The sequence below is a fragment of the Sarcophilus harrisii genome, chromosome 1, assembly GCF_902635505.1.
Source record: "Sarcophilus harrisii chromosome 1, mSarHar1.11, whole genome shotgun sequence".
In the NCBI taxonomy this organism is placed as follows: Eukaryota; Metazoa; Chordata; class Mammalia; order Dasyuromorphia; family Dasyuridae; genus Sarcophilus; species Sarcophilus harrisii.
The window spans coordinates 399923670-399946010 of NC_045426.1; the positions used below are offsets into that span (position 1 = coordinate 399923670).

The following is a 22341-nucleotide window of genomic DNA, read 5'->3' on the forward strand; positions in this document are numbered from 1 at the left end:
GTCTGGAAACTATTAAATAAATCAAATGCTAGATGCAACTTGCCACAGAGACATTATGGCAATGGCAACATGAATGAAGTAGATAAATAGAGGAGACTACTGAAAAGACTCAAGGGATCAGGAAGATATCTGGTATGTTGTCTGAGATCTGAAAACTTTACCGTTGGTTTAGAATATTTTTAAAGGCACTTCAAAATCATGGACAATTTCCTGAAAGCTTATAAGTGAATACATTCACTAATGAAATAAATGATGCTTTCAAGTTTATGCTGCATATGCAGAAATAACTTTGGACTCTAGGATGGAAAGAGACATTGAAGTAGAAGGCTTAAACAATGTTAAGTTTTTGCAAATAAGAATAAGACTGACAGGTAATAAATAGATGCTGCTAAAAAGTTAACAGATTCAACTTGTAACAATAAAACAGCATATTAAATGAGTTGCTGGACATAGTATTATCATTTGAACAAAGATATATTAGAAGAGCTTAATATAACATCAGTTAAGATACCTTTACATGCTTAGACTGACAATAGGAAAAAAAAAAGACTATTACTAGATATCTAAACACGGGAGTTTAGAGCAAATTTGCTGGAAGATGGAACAATGAAAGACACTGCAACTTACTTAAAGAAAGAATTAAACTTGCAGGAGCAGAGTTAAAAATAAGCTGAATCAAGAGCATTAGCAGCACAACACAGAAGCAGAAACATAAATATGCACTTGCATATATGTACACATATACATTGAAGGTAATGATCATATACACATAAATATATATATATATATATATATATATATATATATATGTATGTATATACACCTTATAAGTAAATATCTACTCTACTCAATATATTTTGCTTTTAGTAAACTAATGTCAATTTTCTTTTCTCCCAAATACTACTTTTCTGTGCTATTACCCTGTCCAAGCCCAAGTTCTTTCAGTTTATGTTCCTCTCCCTAAATTTATCTATGTCTTATATATGCATAAAATTACGTGGCTACAATTGTACACAGAAAAACATCACACATATGTACATACTTAATGGGGATATACTTTTTAATATAAAAAAGCACACACACACATATATTTATGTAATGGAAAATAAGTAAAAACATTACCTAATCATTTTTCTCACCTTTGATAGTCTTTAAGTTCATGTTTGGATAGAAAGATAAATGTATTTGAACTATGGAAGTTTTTGCATAAACAGTATTAAAAATGGCACATTTCTTGGTATTGCACTATTTATTTAACAAACAGATATACTAGCACATATAAATAGTTTTCAGACCAATACATAATAAAAAGCAGTAATTAATAAAGGGAATAAGAAAATATAAGTAGAGATCTAGTATTTACATTTTAAATAATGAACAGATCAAACATGAAATCATAAGACACAATGAATCATATGAAAGATAAAGTTAACATTGAGAAAATAGCAGCATTATATCTCAGTGCAGTCCTCAGGGAAATGTTATTATCTCTGAAAATCTTTCTTTTAATAAACTAGAAAAATAATAATGAACTACATATATCATTTTAACATCTAGAAAAAAATTTGATTTAAAACAAAGAAGAAAAATTCAAAATAATAAAGTTGAGAAAATCTAAAATTAAAAATTCCATGGAAGCAATAAATGTAAAACTTTAAAAATAGTAATAATTTGTATTCCATTAGCTAACTTGATCAAGATCAAAATGTAGAAAACAACATAACCAAGAATTTTTAAAATGAACAAAATATATTTATAAAAAAGAGGAAAGAAGAGAATGAGAAGAAAGCAATGTACATGAATATATTAGAAGGCCAGATATTTAAAGCAAATTTACAAAAAATAGGAAACTTACATTCTAAATTATTCAATTTCAGAAAAAGATAAATGATGTATTCAATACATAAGAACCATGGGTCAGAAAAATTTATAAATGCATAATGGAAAAGCAATGAAAAATCATTGTGAGTTTTTAAAGACATCTACTAAATACTATACTAAATAAATTTTTGAGATGTATATGGGCCTGATACTCAAAGAGAAGATTCACAAAGCAGAGAAAAAAATATAGGTCCATCCTATTAATAAATATTGATGCAGAAATTTCAAGTAAAATGCTGTTATATTAGATATGAACAGAAAATTATTATATTATTATTATTTTGGCATAAAAATTAGGTGAACATTTTACACTATGGCAACAAGAATAAAATGGGCAAGCATCTTGACTATGAGAAAGAGAGAGACAGACATTCACATAGTTCAGATACAGAAGCTGATAGAGTAACACAGAAAACACACAGAACAGAGAAAGACACAAATACAGATAGTGAGACAGAGACAAATACAGAGATAGATCAGTTATTTTTAAAAAACTATGTCTGTGGGGAAGAACTTAAAAATGTGATATAGGAGATAAAATATATAATTTTGCATAAGTAGGAATTTCAAAATTGCTATTTTTCTCAAACAACATAAATGATACAAGATAAGAATAGAATCTTTCAAGTGGGAAATAATTGCATATAACTTCTCTGGATGAAGGGAGGATTCTGGAAAGATTTTTGAGTAGGTCAGAAAATTTAAAGCTCTCTAGATTTCTCCCACAAACAGAACGAAATTATGCCTCAGGGTGAACATAGACTATTGAAAAACAAAGAAGAGTTGGACCCAACCTCAGGACTGGGTTTAACTGGTGTGAAATATCAACATGTTGAGGCTAGCTCCATAAAAAAGAAGTGCAAGTGAGGAACCCTGGAGCTAGCTGGCTTCAAGAGGTAGCCTTAACCTGAACCATGGGAACTTTCATCTCCTGTACAGCATGGGGATGCAAGGGTCTTTGTCTGGGAAGACTGAGGGAACCTCAGCTAATTAGGCAAACCAGGCCCAGATATGCTGCTGAGATACTGCCATGAGTGAAAAGGAAACAGCAGGTTAGGTGAGGGCAGAAGCAGTGAGGCAGGGAATGCTGCTGACTACAGTATTTGTAGGAAGGTAGAACTTTTGGTTTGGGGTTCAAGAATAGATGTAAGAATGGAGATGAAACTAGAGGCACTATTCCCTTCACCCCAAAATTAGAGATTCTTACACTAATAGTTCTCATTTAAAAAAATGAATTGGCAAAGAAGAAAGAACCCAACTGTAGAAATTTATTAGGGTAATAAGAGAAGACTAAAGTTCTTCAGAGGTAGTCACTGACATAAAAAATAAACTACTATATCCCCAAAATATTAAATGTTAAATAACTACCTGCCCAGAATGAATTTTATAATTGAAATAGATGTTAAAAATGAGAAATTGAGGACTATGTATATTATGTATGTATACACACACACACACACACTCAGACATATACATATATATTTGAACAATCTAATTAAAACATGGAGATTATGAAAAAAATTAACTTTTTTAGAACTTTTTATAAAAGGAGATATTAAAGAAGAAAATAATTCTACAAAAAAATTAGAATTAGGCTAGGGGAAGCTAGTGAAGCTAGAAGACCAAGAAATAACAAGAAAACATATGAAGAATGAAAAATTAAAAGAGAATATGAAACATAAGAAAAGGGGTAAATCAGGAGAAGAGATCAAATAGAGAAAACATGAAAATAATTGTATTCTCTGAAAGCTATGATCAAAAATTATCTTGACATAAGGATACAGGAAATAATAAAAAAAAATGACCTGAAGTGATAGAACAAGAGAGAAAAGAAGGAATATAAATTTGAATTTTAAAAAATTGTTCTGAATATCAATTTTGAATCAAGTACAAACAATGATTACACTTACTCCAACTTGCCATTATGTTAACAGAAGTCAGTTTGAAACAAAAGCATTTATTTAACAAAATAATTTTAAAAGTAATTATGCTGCTTTGTACTTACAAAAAAGTGAGAAGTGTGATGGTTGAAAGTAACCATAATTGAAAAATTCATGTAACACATGAATAATATTTTGTTATTAGAAATAGTAAATATAGTAATCTGGTGGAATATAGAATCTAGTGGAACACATTGTGTTTTGTATGACAGATATTGGGTTAAAACAATAAGAATCAAAATGACCAATATGATATCAATGAAAAAAGGAAATACAACTTTGAATAAGTGAAAACCTTATGATCTTGACAAAGAATAAATGATGCATAAAAAGTTAGGAAATTACTAGAGCAGAATGTTATGTAATTTTCTAGTATTACTGTTTCAGGGGTTTTTGCTTAATTGTATTTCCTTTTTATAGTGTAGGATTTTAGCCTTTGAGGAGGCAGACATATGGAATAGACCAAACTTTTCAGAAAATAAGTTCAATATAAAGACAAATGACATCAATAAAGTAGATTTTAACATTAGGGAAACCATAACAAAGTACTATATATTAATAAGAAGAAAAACCATGTCATTTTATCAAGGGATACTTGATTTTTTGTTTTTATTGTGATCCAACTGGAATGACTTGGCCAAGATCACACATGTGTTGTGTTGTGTCTGAGATCAAATTTGAATCCCTGACTCCAGGATCTGTGATTCATCCTCTGCATCATCTAGCTGACCTGTCTAAGCTTGTGTTTTTGTTGTTGTTGTTGGTTTGTTTGTTTTGTTTTGTTTTTATAAAATGAAATACCTTTTTCTTTTCAAAACTCCAAAAATAAACATGAATAAATTACTATTTCCTTAATACCATGAAAATATGTATATAACAGCAAAGTCAGTATTATATAAAATAGAGATAAACTAAAGACCTTTCCCATAAAATGATATATAAGGCAAGAATGTCAATAATCACAACCATTATTTCATGGAGTTTTTGGAACACTAGTTAGATCCTTTTCCATGGGATGGAATATCTCATTGGATATGCCCAGCATGAAAGTATGGATCTCTGTTGGAGTTTTCTTGGTTTCTTATGTCTTTGGAAATCAGAACAGAGTTGGGATCTGTTCTGAGCAGGTCAAAATTCTGGGGATAGTGACTAATAAGGATAATTGAGCCCTGACTAGTTAGATTACACATGTATCTAAAAGTATGATTATTAATAACTATCTGTTTTATACCAACATATCTATAGGGAAAAAAGGAGAACTTTCACAGAAACAACATTTCTGATTGTTTGTGTGCTTGCATCTACATGTGTGTGCACATTTTCATTGTTGGTATATCTTATGCATTATTTATAGCAATTTAATCAAATAACTAGAGAGAAATGAGAATATTCATACTACATTGTTATAAAGTATCGGCTAGCTCCCAGAAGGGCCTTAGGGTCAGCTAGAGTCAGGATAAATCAAAGTCTTTAGGGGGAGAAGTGAAGGAGGCAGGCAAGCTGCCATGCAGCTTGCCAAAAATGTATCCTAGATTCTGGAGTCTGCAGTCTCCAGCTTCCTCATCCTGCAGTCAAGTGATTCTGACTTCTCTCCCTCTAACTTGCCTTTCTCTCCTTGCCTATGATTATCTTACTACTAAACATTCAGCAAGCACCAATGGTGAGGAGAGCCATCATCCAAATATATGCTAATAGAGCCATTGTCTCACATTAAATAGGTAGCCTTAAGTGCTCTATTGTCTGATTCAGAGTTTCAGCCCCCTACATGCACATTGTCAAAATACTGGATGAAAAATGAAAACAATCCATATCTAAACAATGTTGATTTTCCCTGATTAAAAAATCTCTGGTTCTTTAATTTCAGAGAAACTGCCCCATCTTGTTTATTCTACTATCTCCTTAAGCATTTTAATTGGAAAATTTTCTTCCTCTAAATTTATTTGTTGATTATTTTTCCTGGTTATTCTCCCAGTTTTTTCTCTTATTTTATATTATTATTCTTGCTTATCCAATTCCCACTATTTAAACTCTGATCATCATACAGAACAACCAATCAATCATCCAAGCATCAATCAATTATTCAATATTTATTTGCTTCAGTTGCTAACTAACCTTACACACTGAATGGGTATAGCTTCAGTCAAAGTGAGACTTGTTGAAAATTGTAGTTTAAGAAGTCCAAGGTCTCTCATTTCATCTAGTCATTGTGATCTGTATCTGGCCACTGTACCCAAATGATTCTGAAGGGAAGCAGGTGACCTTGCACAGCCCTTCTTCACTTAAATCCAATTCACTTGCATATCATGGCATCACCTCTCTGATGTCATGGTCTTCTTCTAGAATGAAGGACAAATGATAGTAACAACAACTAGTATTTATAAAGTGGCTTCTATGCTTCAGATACTATGGTAGGCTCTGGATATAAGAGAAAAAAGGGAAAAATGTTTCTAGAATCTCATATTCTATTGGATTGGAATAAGGATAACATGATTATGAGTATTTGTATATATATATATATGTATATATATATATATATACATATATGTGTATACATTTATATACAAAAATACTTACACAGTAGAAAAAATTCTTAAATGTTCATTTTTTTCAAGAAATTTCCAGAAGTATAATTTAATTTGGAACATTATGCTTCATTTTAAATATATATTTTTTTAATTTTAAATTTTTTTAAAATTTTAAAATAATTTATGTTGAGCCATTTATTAAGATGTAAAGCTTGAAAAGTACATATTTGTTATTCCATTTGAACCTGAATAATAATCCTTAGAATTTTAATAAAGTTTTTAATATTTGGGGCATTTTAAAACCATTAACTAATCATATAGAGAGTATTGGCTCACCTCCCTATTATGTTCAATCTAAGTGCTCTAGGCAATTCAGTTGTATAATCTTACCCTTTGAAGAGAAATTAAAAATGTTTTCATTTGGCTAGCAAGTTAGCACTACCTTCTAAATTGAACAATAGTTTAAAATTTGAAGGGTGAGATTTTATGTGGAATGATACTGACAATTGAAGAACCACACAATGGAGTGCTATAAAATTTGATATTTGCTTGGTTTTCTTTATTTCATATACTTATTAGTATTTGAAGGTAGAATCACAGAACTCTAAAATTAGAAAGGCATTAAGTCAAACCTATCAAACTCTCAGTAGAGGGCAGTGAGAGAAGAAAATTCTATTGTAGCTCATGTTCTAATAAGGGATAATGTTTTATAAAGTTTGTTTAGATTTTTTAAGGTATGTTTGTGAATGTATTAGACCTAGCAAGGTAAAAAAATGTTTATTATTGTGTGTATATTCAATACATTTTTCTTTCTTTTATATATCTAAACATGCACTTTGATTTTGTTTTATATGTGTTTGTATGTCATTGTCTGCTTGGACAATACCTTGTGAGGAAGGGTGTCAGAAGTATTTTGTCTCTAAGCCTAATAAGGTATGTCATATATCATCCTCACTGAGGCATAACTTGCATTCTGAGAGACATTCCATCCCTCAGATTCTGTAATTCTGGTACAGAAGAAAGACAGAGGGCGTATTTACTTCTATCTATTTGTTTTAACATTCATTTAAGAGTTCCAAATTCTTTCCCTTACTTCACTCATTGAGAAGGTAAATAATATGATAACCATTATGAGCATAAAGTCATACCAAATACATTTATTTCTTAGTCATATTATAAAGAAAAATATATATTTTTAAAAATATGCTTTATTTCACACTTAGAGTTCAGTTTTTTCTTGGAGATAGAGAAATTTTTTTTCATAAGTCTTGGAATAGCCTCAGATTTTTGTGTTGATCAAAGTAGCTAAGAAAAGGATTAATTTCAGGTAGATAATTTAAAAAATTCTATTTTTTTGGATCTCGATCTGGCTATGTGATGTTGAGAATGTATTTTCTCCTTTTGGGGCTAAATTTTCCTTTTATCATCTTTAATCATGCTCTCATATCAACTCTTACTGGAACATTATCAAATCTGCTTTATTAAAATGTATGCAAGGTAATTGTACTCAATGCATATCTTGGCATATGACAATTGTATAAAGGAATTCTCCAAGTTTCCTATGCTTTTACTTTGTTAGAGGAAGAGTCATTTCACCACTTCCTTAATTTTCAGAGCAATTAAATTATTCTTAAAACAAGCCAAAAAACATATCAAATGTTGCACCTTCGGGAGAATGAAACTGGCAGTAGATGTATGATTTTAACATATTTGAAATTTATTTAAAATTTTAAATTAACTGTCATATTCTGTAAGTTACCCTAAGATTCAATTGGCACCTTGAATGACCATGCAAAATGCTAGGATTTGTTCTGTGATCCCTGAAGATGTCAAATCCTAAACACAATATGAGAAAGAATATGAGATTGAGATGGAAGAAAATAAAATCATTTCTGACTCTCTTAATCTCACTCACAATTACCTTGTGTGTTTTATTTTATATTATAGTATCTTATTTTTCCCAATTATAAGTAAACATAATTTTATGATAAATTTTTACAAATTTTCATCCCTCCCTACCCTCCCCTCTTAAAATAGTAGGTGATTAGATATAGCTTATAAATGTGCTATTTATAGAACATATTTCTATATTCATCACAGTTGTTGAAGGAGAAACAGACCAAAGGTGGGGAGCACATTAAACAAATATGATTCAATTTGCATTCAGAGTCTATCATTTCTTTAACTGGATATTAGAACTGTATTTTCCTTTGTGAATCCTTTGTGAGTCATTCATAATAGATTAGCACAAAATGCTGCTCATACTGTATTCAATATTTTCCTAATTCTGCTCATTTCACTTTGCATCAATTGGTACAGATCTTTCCAGGGTTTTCTGAAATCTTCTGGGTGATCATTTCTTATTGCACATTACTATTCCATTACATTTATATATCAAAGCTTGTTCAGATATTCCCAAATTGGTGGCCATCCCCTCTGTTTTCCAATATCTTGCCAACATCCTATCCAACATTTGTCATTTTCATTTTTTTGTCATATTAGTCAATATGATATATAGGGTGGTGGTACTTCAGCTGTGTTTTAATTTGCATTTTTCTAATTTAAAGTGATTTAGAGCACTTCATTCTATAACTATAGATTTGGTTTCTTCATATAAAAACTGTCTGGTCGTATCCTTTGACCATTTATTAAATGGGGAATGGCTTGCATTTTTTTTTGCTATTTGTTTTATTTTTTTAATTTTTTAAATTTATACATTATTAATGCACATTGCTTTATGAATTATGCTGGGAGAGGAAAATCACAACAAAAGGGAAAACCCATGAGAAAGAAAAGAACCCTGAAAAAAAGTAAAATTAGCATGTGTTGCTTTACATTCAATCTCTGTAGTTCTTTTTCCAGACCAGATGGCATTTTCTATTCAAAAATTTATTGGGATTACATGGGATCACTAAACCACTGAAGTCTTTCATAGTTGATCATTGAACATTTTTGCTGTTATTGTATGCAATGTATTCCTGGTTCTGCTTGTTTTGCTCAGCATCAATCTATGTAAATATTTCCAAAAATTTCTACAATTAGCATGTTCACCATTTTTTATAGAAAAAAATATTCCATTACCTTCATATACCACACCTTGTTTAGCCATTTCCCAATTGATGGGCATCTATCTACTCCTTTGCTCCCACAAAAAGAACTGCTACAAACATTTTTGCACATGTAGGTCTTTTTCCCTTCATGATTTTCTTGAAATACAGATCTACTAATGGAGCTACTCGATCAAAGTGGTATGCACACAGTTTTATAGTCCTTTGGGCATAATTCCAATTGCTCTCCAGAAAGATTGGATCATTTCACAATCCCATAAATAATGCATTAGTGCCCCAGTTTTCCCAATTCCCTTCATTACTTATCAGTATTTTTTCCTGTCATCTTAGCCAATCTGAGAGTTATGAGGTGATACCTCAGAGTTGTTTTGCTTTGTATTTTTCTAATCAATAATGATTTAGAGCATTTTTTCATGTGACTACAGATGGCTTGATTTTTTTCATCTGAAAATCATCTGTTCATAATCTTTTTATTTTTTATCAACTGGGGAATGACTTGTATTCATATAAATTTGACATGGTTCTTTATATATTTTAGGAATGAGACCTTTATCAGAAACATTAGCTATGAAAATTTTCCCCAGCTTTGTGTTTTCCTTTTAATCTTGTTTCATTGGTTCTGTTTGTGAAAAACCTTTTTAATTTAATGTAATCAAAGTTGTACATTTTGTCCTTCATAATGTTCTCTAATTCTTTTTGGTCACAAATTCCTCCCTTCTCCAAATATCTGATAGGTAGTTTAACCCTTGATCTCCTAATTTGTTTATGGTATCACCTATGCTGCTCAAATCATGTAACCATTTTGACCAGTTTTTGGTGGTGTGAGATATCAGTTTATCCTGAGTTTCTGACATTATTTTCCAATTCTCCCTGTAATTTTTGTCTAATAGTGATTTCTTATTTCAGAAGCTGGAATTTGGGGATTTATCAAATATTAATTATTATAGGCCTGGATCATTGTGTCTTGTGCATCTAATCTATTCCACTGATTCACTCACTGTTTCTTAGCCAGTACCAAATAGTTTTGATGAGTGCTGCTTCATATTTTTTTTTTTTTTTGGTTTGTTTGTTTGGTTTTAAGTCTGGTACTACTAAATCATCATTCTTAGAGGGTTTTTTTTTTGTCATTAAATCCTTTGATATTCTTAACCTTTTGTTCTTTCAGATGAATTTTGTTATTATTTTTTTTAGTTCTATAAAATGTTTGGGTAGTTTGATTGGTATGGCACTGAACAAATAGACCAATTTAATGAGGACTGTCATTTTTATTATATTAACTTGGCCTACCTATGAGCAATTGATGTTTTTCCAATTATTTATATCTGACTTTATTTGTGTGAGAAGTGCTTTGTAATTGTGTTCATATAGTTTTTGGGTTTGTCTTGTCAGATAGACCCCCAAATATTTTATTTTGTCTATAGTTATTTTAAATGGAATTTCTCTTTCAATCTCTTGTGGCTTTGTCAGTAATTTATAGAAATGTTCATGATTTGTGTGAATTTTTTTTTTTTATATCCTGAAATTTTGCTAAAGCTGTGAATTTTTTCAAGTAGGTTTTTGCATGGTTTTCTGGGATTTTCTAAGTATATCATCATAGTATCTGTAAAGAATGATAATTTTATCTTTTTATTGCTAATTCTAATTTTTAAAAAATTTTTGCTAATATTTTATTTAAAATGTTTGCATCATTATTCATTTGGGTGATTGGTATGTGATTTTCTTTCTTTTGGCTCTTTCTGGTTTAGTTATCAGTACATTTGTATTTGTGTCATTTTTGTGCCATAGAATTTGCAAGTACTCCTTCTTTATTTATATTTTCAAATAGTTTGCATACATATAAGAATTAATTTTTCTTTCAATGTTTGGTAGAATTCTAATGTTAATCTACATATAGATTTGATAAATGTATATGAGATTTTTTTTTATGGAATTCATTGATGGTTTGTTCAATTTATTTTTTTAATGCGGCTAAGTCATTTTAAAAATTATATATATATATATATATACATATATATATATAATATAATATAATTAAATTACACATATAACTTTTAAATTTTATATATAATTTTATAAACGTCCATCCTTCTTACTAGATTGTCAGATTGGCTGGCATGCAATTGGGCAAAAAAGCTAATTTTTGCTTTAATTTCTTTTTCACTGGCTATAAGTTCACTTTTCATTTTTGATGGCAGTGATTTGTTTTCTTTTTCTTTCCTTTTAAATAATTTAAATAATTAAAATTTAAACAAAGGTTTGTCTATTTTGCTTTTATTCATAAATCCCACTCTTAGTTTTATTAATTAGTTTAATAGTTTTCCTAGTTTCAATTTTATTAATGTCTCCTTTGATTTCTGAATTTCTAATTTGATATTTAATTAGGTATTTGTAATTTGTTGTTTTTCTAGATTTCTTAGTTGCATGCCCAATTCATTGATCGCCTCTTTCTCTATTTTATTCATATAAAATTTCCCTTAAGAATTACATTGAGTGCATCCCATATGTTTTGGTATGTTGTCTCATTATTGTCATTCCTTTGGAAAAAATTATGGATTATTTCTGTGATTTATTGTTTGATCCACTCATTCTTTAAAATTAGATTATTTAATTTCCAATTGTAATTTTACTTATCTTTCCCTGATCCTTTATTAAATATAAGGTTTATTGCAATGTGGTCTGAAAGATTTCTGCCTCTCTACATTTGATTGTGAAATTTTTATGTCCTAATAAATGGTCAATGTTTGTGTAGATGCTATGTACTGCCAAGAAAAAAGATATATTCCTTTCTGTCTTTACTAATTTTTTTCTGATGTCTATCATATGTAGGTTTTCTAGGATCCTACTTTGTTCCCTAGTTTCTTTACTGTTTATTTTATACTTAAATTTGTCTGACTTTGAGGAAATTTTAGGTCTCCTACATAATGCAGTTTTACTGTCTATTTTTTCCTATACTGTTTTAATATCTTCTCTAGGAATTTGTATGCTCTACTATTGGTAGAGCATATACATTTAATATGATTGTTACTTCATTGTTTATAGCAACACTTATTAAGATGTATTTTCCTTCATTATCTCTAATTAGATCTATTTTAAATTTTGCTTTACATGAGATCAAAAGCATAATAAATTCTATTCCAGCCTTTTGCCTTTAATCTATTTGCATCTTTATGTATCAAATGTGTTTCTTTTGAACAACATATTTCAGGATTCTGTTTTTTTTTTTAATACACTGATATTTGCTTCCATTTTATTGGAGAGTTCATCCCATTCACATTCATAGTTATGATTACCAAGTCTGTAATTCCCCCGTCCTATTTTTCTCTTGTATAATTTTTTCCACCCTTTCCTTAGAAGTGTTTTTTTTCTTGATCTACTCCACCTACTACCTTATATTTTTATCATCCCTCCCCCTTTTTTAGTAGTGTTTTACTTTTTTAACTCACGCCATGTTCTATCACCTCTCCCTTCTTTTCTTACATTTTTTCTCCAGTGTTTCTGCTCTATCTTCTATTCAGCCCCCTTCCTTTCCTTTTCTATACCCAAATGAATGTTTAATTTATCAAAGTCAAACTTAAAGCCCAAAGTGATGAGATCAAACTTCTGACAATGGTTTTCCTCTCCCCTTTCCCCCTTGATTGTAATAGGTACTTTGAGCCTCTTGCTGTAAATTAGTTCTCCCATTATTCCTTCCTTTTCTTCTTTCCTTTCCCTCAGTAATTCTTTTAACCTCTTTACTCTTTTGGCCAATTTTTTATGATAATAGCTTTTTATTTTTCAAAATACATGCAAAGATAGTTTTTAGTATTCATCTTGCAAAACCTTGTTTTCCAAATTTTTATCCTTCCCTCTCCCACTTTCCCACTCCTAGACAGCACGTAATCCAATATAGGTTAAACATGTGCAATTCTTCTAAACATATTTCCATATTTATCATGCTGCACAAGAACAATCAGACCAAAGAGGGGAAAATGAGAAAGAAAACACAGACAAACAACAACAAAAGATGAAAATAACATATTGTGATTCACATTGGGTACCCATGGTCCTCTTGCTGATTGTGAAAGGCTCTCTCCATCACAAATCTATTGGAATTACCCTGAATCATCTCAATGTTGAAAACGTGTGAAGTCCATCACATTTGATAATAGCAATCTTGTTGTTGCTTTATACAGTGTTCTCTTGGTTCTATTCTCTTTCCTCAACATCAGTTCATATACGTCTCTTCAAATCTTTCTGAAATCAACCTTATAATTTCTTATAAAAATATACCATAATCATATACCATAAGTTATTCAGTCATTACCCAGCTGATGGACATTCACTCAGTTCCCACTTCCTTGACACTATGAAAAGGGATGCTACACATATTTTTCTACATGTGGGTTCTTTTCCCTCTTTTGTGATCTCATTTGGATACAGACCTAGAAGAGACACTGCTGGATCAAATGCTATGCACAATTTGACAAACCTATGGACATAGTTACAAATTGCTCTCCAGAATGATTGGATCAGTTCACAACTGCATCACCAATATATTGTCCCAATTTTTCTACATCCCCTTCAACATTTATCCTTATCTTTTCCTGTCATCTTAGCCAATCTGAAACATGTGAAGTGATACCTCAGAGATATTTTATTTTGCATTTCTCTAATCAATAGTAATTTGGAGCAATTTTCATATGACTAGAAATGGCTTTAATTTCTTCATCTGAAAATTGTTCATTTCCTTTGATCATTTGTTAATTGGAGAATGGCTTGCATTCTTTTGAACTTCAGTCAATTCTCTATATATTTTATCCATCTAGCTATCTATCTAGGTAGATAGCTAGATGGATAAAATATATATTTTAGAAATGGACACTTTATTAGGAATCTTGGAAGTACAAAATGTTCCCCAGTATTCTGCTTCCCTTCTAATCTAGGCTGCATTTTTTTTTGTTTTTGTTTTTTTTTGTACAAAATCCTTTCAATTTAATATAATCAGCATTTTCCACTTAGCATTTCATAATGTTCTCCAGTGTCTGAAGGTTCCTTTCTGCAGATAATTTTTGTGTTTCTTTCTTGCTGTTACTTTTTTATCATTTGGGTAATTTTTCTTTTAAAGTATTATTTTCTTTTACATTTTTCTGCCTCTTACTTTGCTATCAATTCTCTTTTCAGACTTTTCTTGTATGAATCTCTTTTATTTTCCCTCTACTATTTGTATATTTTTAACTCTTCTAGGAATTCTTGTTTGTTTTGCATTGGATCTTTCTCTCTCTCTCTCTCTCTTTTTTTTTTTTTTTGTTAAGACTTTGTGGGTAGCTCTTTATCTTCAGAGTTTATGTCTTATTCTTCCCTGCCTCTCTAGTACTTTTTATTATAGAGTTATTTTCTTCTTGTTGTTTGCTTATTTTTAAGCCTATTTCTTCAATTTGAACTTTATTTCAATGTTGGGACCTACCAATATGGTGTGGGCAGGCATTGTTCCAAGAATCAGATTTTTATGCAGCTATTTTCAGAGCTAATTCTGGTTGTCTGCCAGTTTTCATTGCTTTCAAAATAATATGTTCTCTAGAGAAGTGTGGTCATTGCTTTCCTAATCTGCCCTTTGGTCTGTACCCAGATAAGATCCTGTTCCCCTGCATACATAAAAGCTAGCATACTTCAGGGGTCTGGAACTGCAACCAATGCCCCTATTCTCTTGTGATTGATCACAAATTCTCCTATTTATCCTGGAGCTTCAACTCAGAACTTCTTATGGGACAAAGAACTTTCAAACAATGCTCTGTTCTGGACTGTATATAAGCATAGGATTCCCTATAAAGAACACTTGCCCAAACCTCTTTAATATAGAATTCTGTTCTAAAAGCTTCCCAGAATCTGCTGCTTCTACCATTGTCTCAATCACATCTAAGACCCACTGCTGGTATTTCTTTTGTATGTGTTCTAGTCCAGCTACTACCTAGATATTAAAGACCTGTCTTATCTATTAATTTGTTTTGAGCTGAAAAAAACTCCCTGATGTTTTGTGTTCTGTCCTTCTAGAATACAATTTGAGGCATTATATTACAGTTGTCTGGAGGGAGATTTGGGGAGAGTTTTGCCAGATTAGTGCCTCTGTTCTGTCATCTTAATCTAACCTCTTCCTCTATTGTGAAGTAAATATTTAGTTTAATCTGATGTTAAGGGGCTAAAATAAATTGGATCCTACATAATACCCCACAACTGGACAACTATGGTGATTCAGGTACAAAAGAACCCTAACTGGGTTGGAATATAACAACAGGCTTGGCACTTGGAGTATTCAAAGTTAACATTATTATATTACATTGCATAGATTTAGTATAGATTGTCCTGAATATTTACAAAACTAACTTAAAAAAAACTTTATAAACTATTGTGAAAAATTAACTTTTACCTTCTCAATTAAGTTGAAAATAGTTTAGACTTTACAAACTCTAAAAACAATATTAAATAACTGAATGACTAAATATCATCAAAACTCTAAATTAATAATTTCAGGGATTCTTATTGTAAATTCACATGCTAGTTCATATAGTCTATTTCTGTAGTATTTTAGAAATTTTAATATCTCAGACATATTGTTTTGGTTAAGCACTTACAACTTTTTACAACATATCTGATATAAAAGTTAAAGATGAAGAGTAGATTCAGTGAGGAAGACACAGTATCTCTGACGTTTAAGAGATTCAAGTCACTTAATTGCTCTGTGACCCAAGCAAGCCTTGACCCAAGCAAACTTTTAGCATTATAATTTGCACGGTAAATGCTATCATTGTTAAAGGAAGTACTTTTTCAATGTAAATTGGCATCTTATTATATTTCAATCATATAATGATTTTCATGCAAAGTTTTGTGGAAATGACAGTTCTAGAATTAAAAAAAAAAGAAAAACAAACTAAAATCCTATATTAGAAAGATATAAAAATAAAATCCTAGAATTCAATTCTCCTAAAACAAAACTCATCACATAGTGAGTTTCTTGAGGACAGGAACTGTCTTTTGCCTTTTTTTGTATCCCCAGATCTTAGTATAATGTTACAGGGGTCCTCAAACTTTTTAAATAGGGGGCCAGTTCACTGTCCCTCAGAATGTTGGAGGGCAGGACTATAATAAAAACAAAAACGTTGTTTTGTGGGCCTTTAAATAAAGAAACTTCATAGCCCTAGGTGAGGAGGATAAACATCCTCAGCTGCTGCATCTGGCCCGCAGGCCATAGTTTGAGGACCCCTGGAATACATAGTAGGCAGTTGGACTTTCCTCATCTATCCAATGAGCTTTTGAAATTCAAAGAAATAATTCTTATATACTGGAATCATTCAAAACACTTCCTTATCCATAGAACTAAAGTTGGAAAGGATATTAAGATCATGTGATGCAAACCAATATTTACATGAGTGATAGATGAGGCTTGAGAAATTAAGTAATTTGTCCAAATACATGGAGATAGAAGAAACACGATTGAAACCAAATTGCTGTAATTTGAAATCTAGCATTCTTTCTACTGCTCCATACTTGATAGTAGTAGGAGTTTGTTGACAGAAATTTCAAGCCAATTCTTTTTTCTTTGAAAGTTCCCTTTGCTGATCTTTTAGGTTTTTTTTCTTCTACTTACCAATTTAGTTGAAACACAGAAAGAAGCAAAGTGTACTAGATGGTTTGTTTCTTTCTTGCCATTTCCACTTTTCCATGCATTTACCCAGGCTCTTCCATGATACTGGGATGTGCCTTCCCTTTAAGTTTTTTTTGAAAGGGTTTTTGGAATCATTATCTTTGTTCAAGGCTCAGCACATTTTCTGATTCCATTGTGGAACCTTCCCTGATTCACATAGGTTATTTCACTCAACTTAGGGTCCTACTTAGTGGAGATAATGAATACCCTGAAGTGGTGACATTATTCAAATTTTCACTGCATATTTTCATTGAGCTGGAACTAATTATCATATATCATCTAATTATAACTTTGAATGGTGCAAATTTAAATACAAAGGACTACTGGGGATTCATTCTTCACACTAACACTTAACGAAATTTTCTTTTGTTTTTTTTTTTTTTTATTAAAAACGAGATTCTTCTTATGGATAATCACTCAGAAGAAAAAAGTATCCAAATCACTATTGGTCATAATGCTTGAAACGCAGGAGGTTTTAGTCATTTGTCACTGTTAAATTTAAATTCATTTCACTGATCCTAGATGAATTAGATGCATCAGGAACTTTAAATCCTTAACTCACAGTACAAGGAGAAATGCTGAACAAGTTAGAGATGTTCTAGAAGACATTAGGTATGATGAACATGTATTTAAAATCAGCCAGAGTCAGGAATTCAGGTTAGGGGAAAATCTTCGATCTTTATTGTTTGTGGAGGTGAAGAAGGATCAGGATCGCAATGTGAGCAGCTGTGACAAGAAGCCAGCCAGCAGAGATGAAGGGGGATCATGATAGCTATGCGAGAAACTGTGACAGGAACCAGCCAGCAGTCTTTTTCTGCCTCTCTCCCTGCCCCTCTGCCTCCACCCACCAAAATCGTCATTTCCTATACAACACATCAGGGCTTGCAGGTGGGGGCCATTCTTTCTCCAAGCATATATATTAATAGAGTATGATCCAATTACTATTTAGCCTCACGTGCTTGGGACCTCAGTGCATCAACTGGAGCTTCAGCCCATTACATCTCCCACTTTCTTTTGTTTTAGAACACAGGTGGTCATGCCATCCCCGACTCCTCAGGGAGGTCAGAGCCCCCAAGGGGATGTGATCACACCTTCCCTGACTTCTCAAGAAGGGAGGTGAAAGCACTAAAATGGAGATGATCATGCCCTCCCTGACATCTCAGGAAGGGAGATGAAAAGCATCAAAGGGAAGTGGGGGTTGCTAGCGGGTTTCTGGGCTGGAGGGTCTTATTATGCACAAACCCATCAGCATGGGAGGTATTACATAAGCACATAGCAATAATGCAGAGGCTATTAGTGATGACCCTCCCTTCAGTCAGTGCAGGCTCGATGTGGTATAACAAACATGAATTGTACACAAAGTAGCGGGATTACAAACAATATAAATCAACATGGTATTGTAAAAGATCACCAGAAGTCCTACAAGGAGGTTATGTAAACAGTAGTCACACATACGCCTTCTTCAGCAGCCAAGAGACAGTCCAAAACCAATCTATTGTCCATTGCTTCACATGTCAGGGAATCCAATAATCTGCCCCCCCCCACCGAGTTTTTGAAGTCCTGCAAAAGTCTTTTTATGTATTAGGGAATCCAATGATTCCAGCAGATTTTGAAGTCCTGTAACAGTCTTATCATTTCTTAGAAAATCCAATGATTCCTGAAGGTTTTCAAGTCCTATGTCTCAGAAAATCCAATGATTCTTGAGGGTTTTCAAGTCCTACAACAATCTTATGTCTCAGAGAATCCAATGATTCCTGAGAGTTTTCAAGTCCTAAAACAATCTTATAATGTCTCAGAGAATCCAATGATTCCTGAGGGTTTTGAAGTCCAACAATTTTCAATGTCCATGAGACAAACACCATAACTGCCATGCTCTTTCAATGGTGAGCACAATCAGCAACAGAACCACCTGATATTTCTTGGGTCTTCTCCTTCATTTCAAGGCTCTACTTCATCTCTCTGTGATGGACAAGGTGAATATGACTTGTTGGCACCCATCTGATTCCTTCTCCACCTGTAAAGATACAAGCAAATCCTGTCCCCCAAGCAGTTAGCCTATCTGGTCCCTTCCATTCACCACTTTCTGGGTCTCTCCACATCACCTGGCAATTATCTAAAGATAGTGGAGCTGTTCACACTGGAGGGTTATAAAACCTGTCTGCCCGAACTAGTGCATCTTTGTCAAAAATCAAAAAGTTAATACTATAAAGGGTTAGATTTTGAAGTGCTCTAGGGTTACCTGTGGCTCCCCCTTTCTTTTGTTTTTGGAAGAGCATCTTAATATCTTTGTTTCTCCTCTCTACTATTGCCTGTCCTTGAGGATTAAAAGGCATGCCAGTGGTGTGTAAAATCTTATACTGTGCACAAAAGTGTGCAAAATGTTTGCAAGTATATGCAGGACCATTGTCTGTTTTTATTGCTTGTGGCACACCCATAATGGCAAATGCTTGTGTGAGGAATTCAGTGACCATTTGGGCTGTCTCTTTTGCTGCTGGTATTGCAAAAGTGAATCCTGAAAAGGTGTCTACCACAATGTGACCAAAAGATTTATAATGGGTCATATCCATTTGCCAGATTTTATTGGGTCTCAAACCACGAGGGTTCTTCCCTGGAGGCAGTGTAGGAGCATGGGAAGGAAGGCAAGCAGTACAGACTTTTACTATGCTCCTAGCTTCCTCTCTTGTTATTCCAAATTGTAAATGTAAAGTTTGAGCAGCCTGATGATATTTAGAATGAGATTCCTAGGCTTCTTGGAATAAAGGAGTATTGACCAACATAGTTAGAAGGCTATCTGCCTTTGAATTACCATCAAAATGGGACCTGGAAGTCCACTATGAGAGTGCACATGCAAAATATAAATCTTACCTGGATGCTTTCTCAATTGAAGTTTCTTAAAGAGCTGATATATATTAGAGGCTACAAATTTTATTTGGGCTGTGGCAATTCTTTGTACCACACCTACTGAATAGGCCGAATCAGATATTATATTTATGTCTCCTGAATAATAAGTAAGAGCTAGAATGATTGCATACAATTCATTCTGCTGAGTGGACTGAAAAGGAGTTCTGACTACTCTCTTCATAGTTAAGTCATGAGAGTATACAGCACAAATATTATATTTGGATGCATCTGTAAAAATAGTTGGTCCTTTGAGAGGAACTTTATTCAAGAATCCATCACCAATTATGTAATAGTCTGGTTATCTTTAATGGAGACCCATGTGTAAAATTTGGAGCCATGGCTAATAAAATTTGCCAATCTGGGATGGTCTCACAGCACACATTAATTTGTGTATTGGTATAAAAGGTATATATCTTGTCAGGTCTTGTCCCAGATAATTGTACTGCTCACTTAATGGCATTTAATAAAATTCTAGCCACAAGCACTGGGTAAGGAGTAAGGCTTTGTTCTGGTTGTGCTGTGAGGTTAACCCACTCTATCACACTGTCTCCTTGATGAAGGACTGCTATAGGTGCCTCTTGTGTGGCAAAAACTGATATTTCCAAAGGGTATTTGAGTGACTCTTTCAACCACATTGGATAAAGCCAGTTCAACTTCTCTCAAAGCCTCTTGAGCTTCTTTTGTAAGCTGACGTGGTGAATTTAAAGCACTGTCTCCATTTAAAATATCATATAATGGTTGCAATTGATAGGTAGTCAGGCCTAACACTGGTCGCATCCATTGAATATCTCCTATCAATTTCTGAAAATCATTTAAGGTGTTTAGCTTCTCTGTTCTTAAGGACAGTTTTTGTACTGTAAGCACCTTAGGGTATACTTCATATCCTAAATATTGAAAATGACCATGTCTTTGAATTTTTCTTGAGCTATGTACAATTTGTAATTCCTTACTGTTTTTATGGTCTTTTGTAGACATGCTTCTAACATTTGTTCCTCAGGTGCCCATCCCAATATATCATCCATATAATGTAATAGCATAACTTTTGGAAATGCTTTTCTTACTGGAGAAGAACAGCAGTCACATACATTTGATACATAGTGGGGATGTTTTTCATTCTCTGTGGCAAAACTGTCCATTCATATCTTTTATAAGGGTCAGCTAAGTTAATGCTGGGCACTGAAAAGGCAAATCTTTTCATATCCTCCTTATCCAGAGGGATAGAATAGAAACATTCCTTAATATCTATGACCCAAAGAGGCCATTCTCTAGGCAATTGAGTAGGAGATAGAAGTCCAGGCTGAAGAATTCCCATAGTTTCCATCTGTTCATTCACCTGTCTTAAATCAGTCAACATCCTCCATTTTCCTGATTTATTTTTTACAATAAACACTGGGGAATTCCAAGGACTTAGAGAAGGTTGCAAGTGTCCTTGGTCAAGTTGCTCCTGTACTATATTTAATAAGGCCTGAATTTTATTGCTACCTAAAGGTCACTGTTCTATCCACACTGGTGTATCCCTTTTCCATTGATAGGAACAGGTGAAAGTGTCGGCAGGCCTTCAACAGCAGCCCTGCTTAAAAAACTTAAGTACTCATTTTTAACCCTAATTGCTGTAAAACGTCTCTTCCCCACACATTGATGGGGATTTTTTCAACTATAAAAGGAGTAAAAACTCCTGTTTTGCCTTCAAAAGTCCATCTTGGGGCATCATCGGGGCAGCACTAACTTCAGCTGGTATTGATCATCGTACGCCAGACATGTAAGTCTGCTTTAATCTTTGTCCAGTGACTGGGCCAATTGGCTCCTCTAATGCCTGTGCGATCTGCACCTTTGTCTACCAATCCTTCTAATGGTAGGCCATTTATATAGATCGTGAGGATAGGTCAGGCAGCTGTTACAGCTGCTGTCCAGTATATTCCTGGATTTTGTGGTCTGGAATCAGAATCTGGATGACTATCACCAGGTTGCTTATTAGGATTCTGTATGAATAAATCTGATGCTACTACTTTTCCTGGGTGATGTTACACATTGTCTACCTGTTATTAGTGATTGGGATATTATCTACACATTCCCCAGTTTTCCACATTAGTGTGTGGATGGACACTGTTTTGTACATACAAAAAGGAGGTGAAATGGTCAAGCCTACTGTGCCTGGAAGCAAGGGATCCATAGGCTGGAGAGGAACAGATTTCACCTCTCCAGAGGGTATCTCAGTTGTCCCAGCTGCATACAACTCTATTCTCCCCAATTGTAATCCCTTTCTCCAATCAGGTTGCTTTCTGGCTGATTGGTCATGTCTGGGTACTGGACTTCTAGGCACTCTCTGGGTGCACCATTGGCTGCCATCATGC

General features: G+C 32.9%; 1 pseudogene; it reads right to left on the minus strand.

Moving 5' to 3' along the window:
• The window catches only part of LOC100928274, a 45257-nt pseudogene extending 32395 nt beyond the window's left edge, over positions 1-12862 (minus strand).
• Between the last annotated feature and the right edge of the window lie 9479 nt (positions 12863-22341).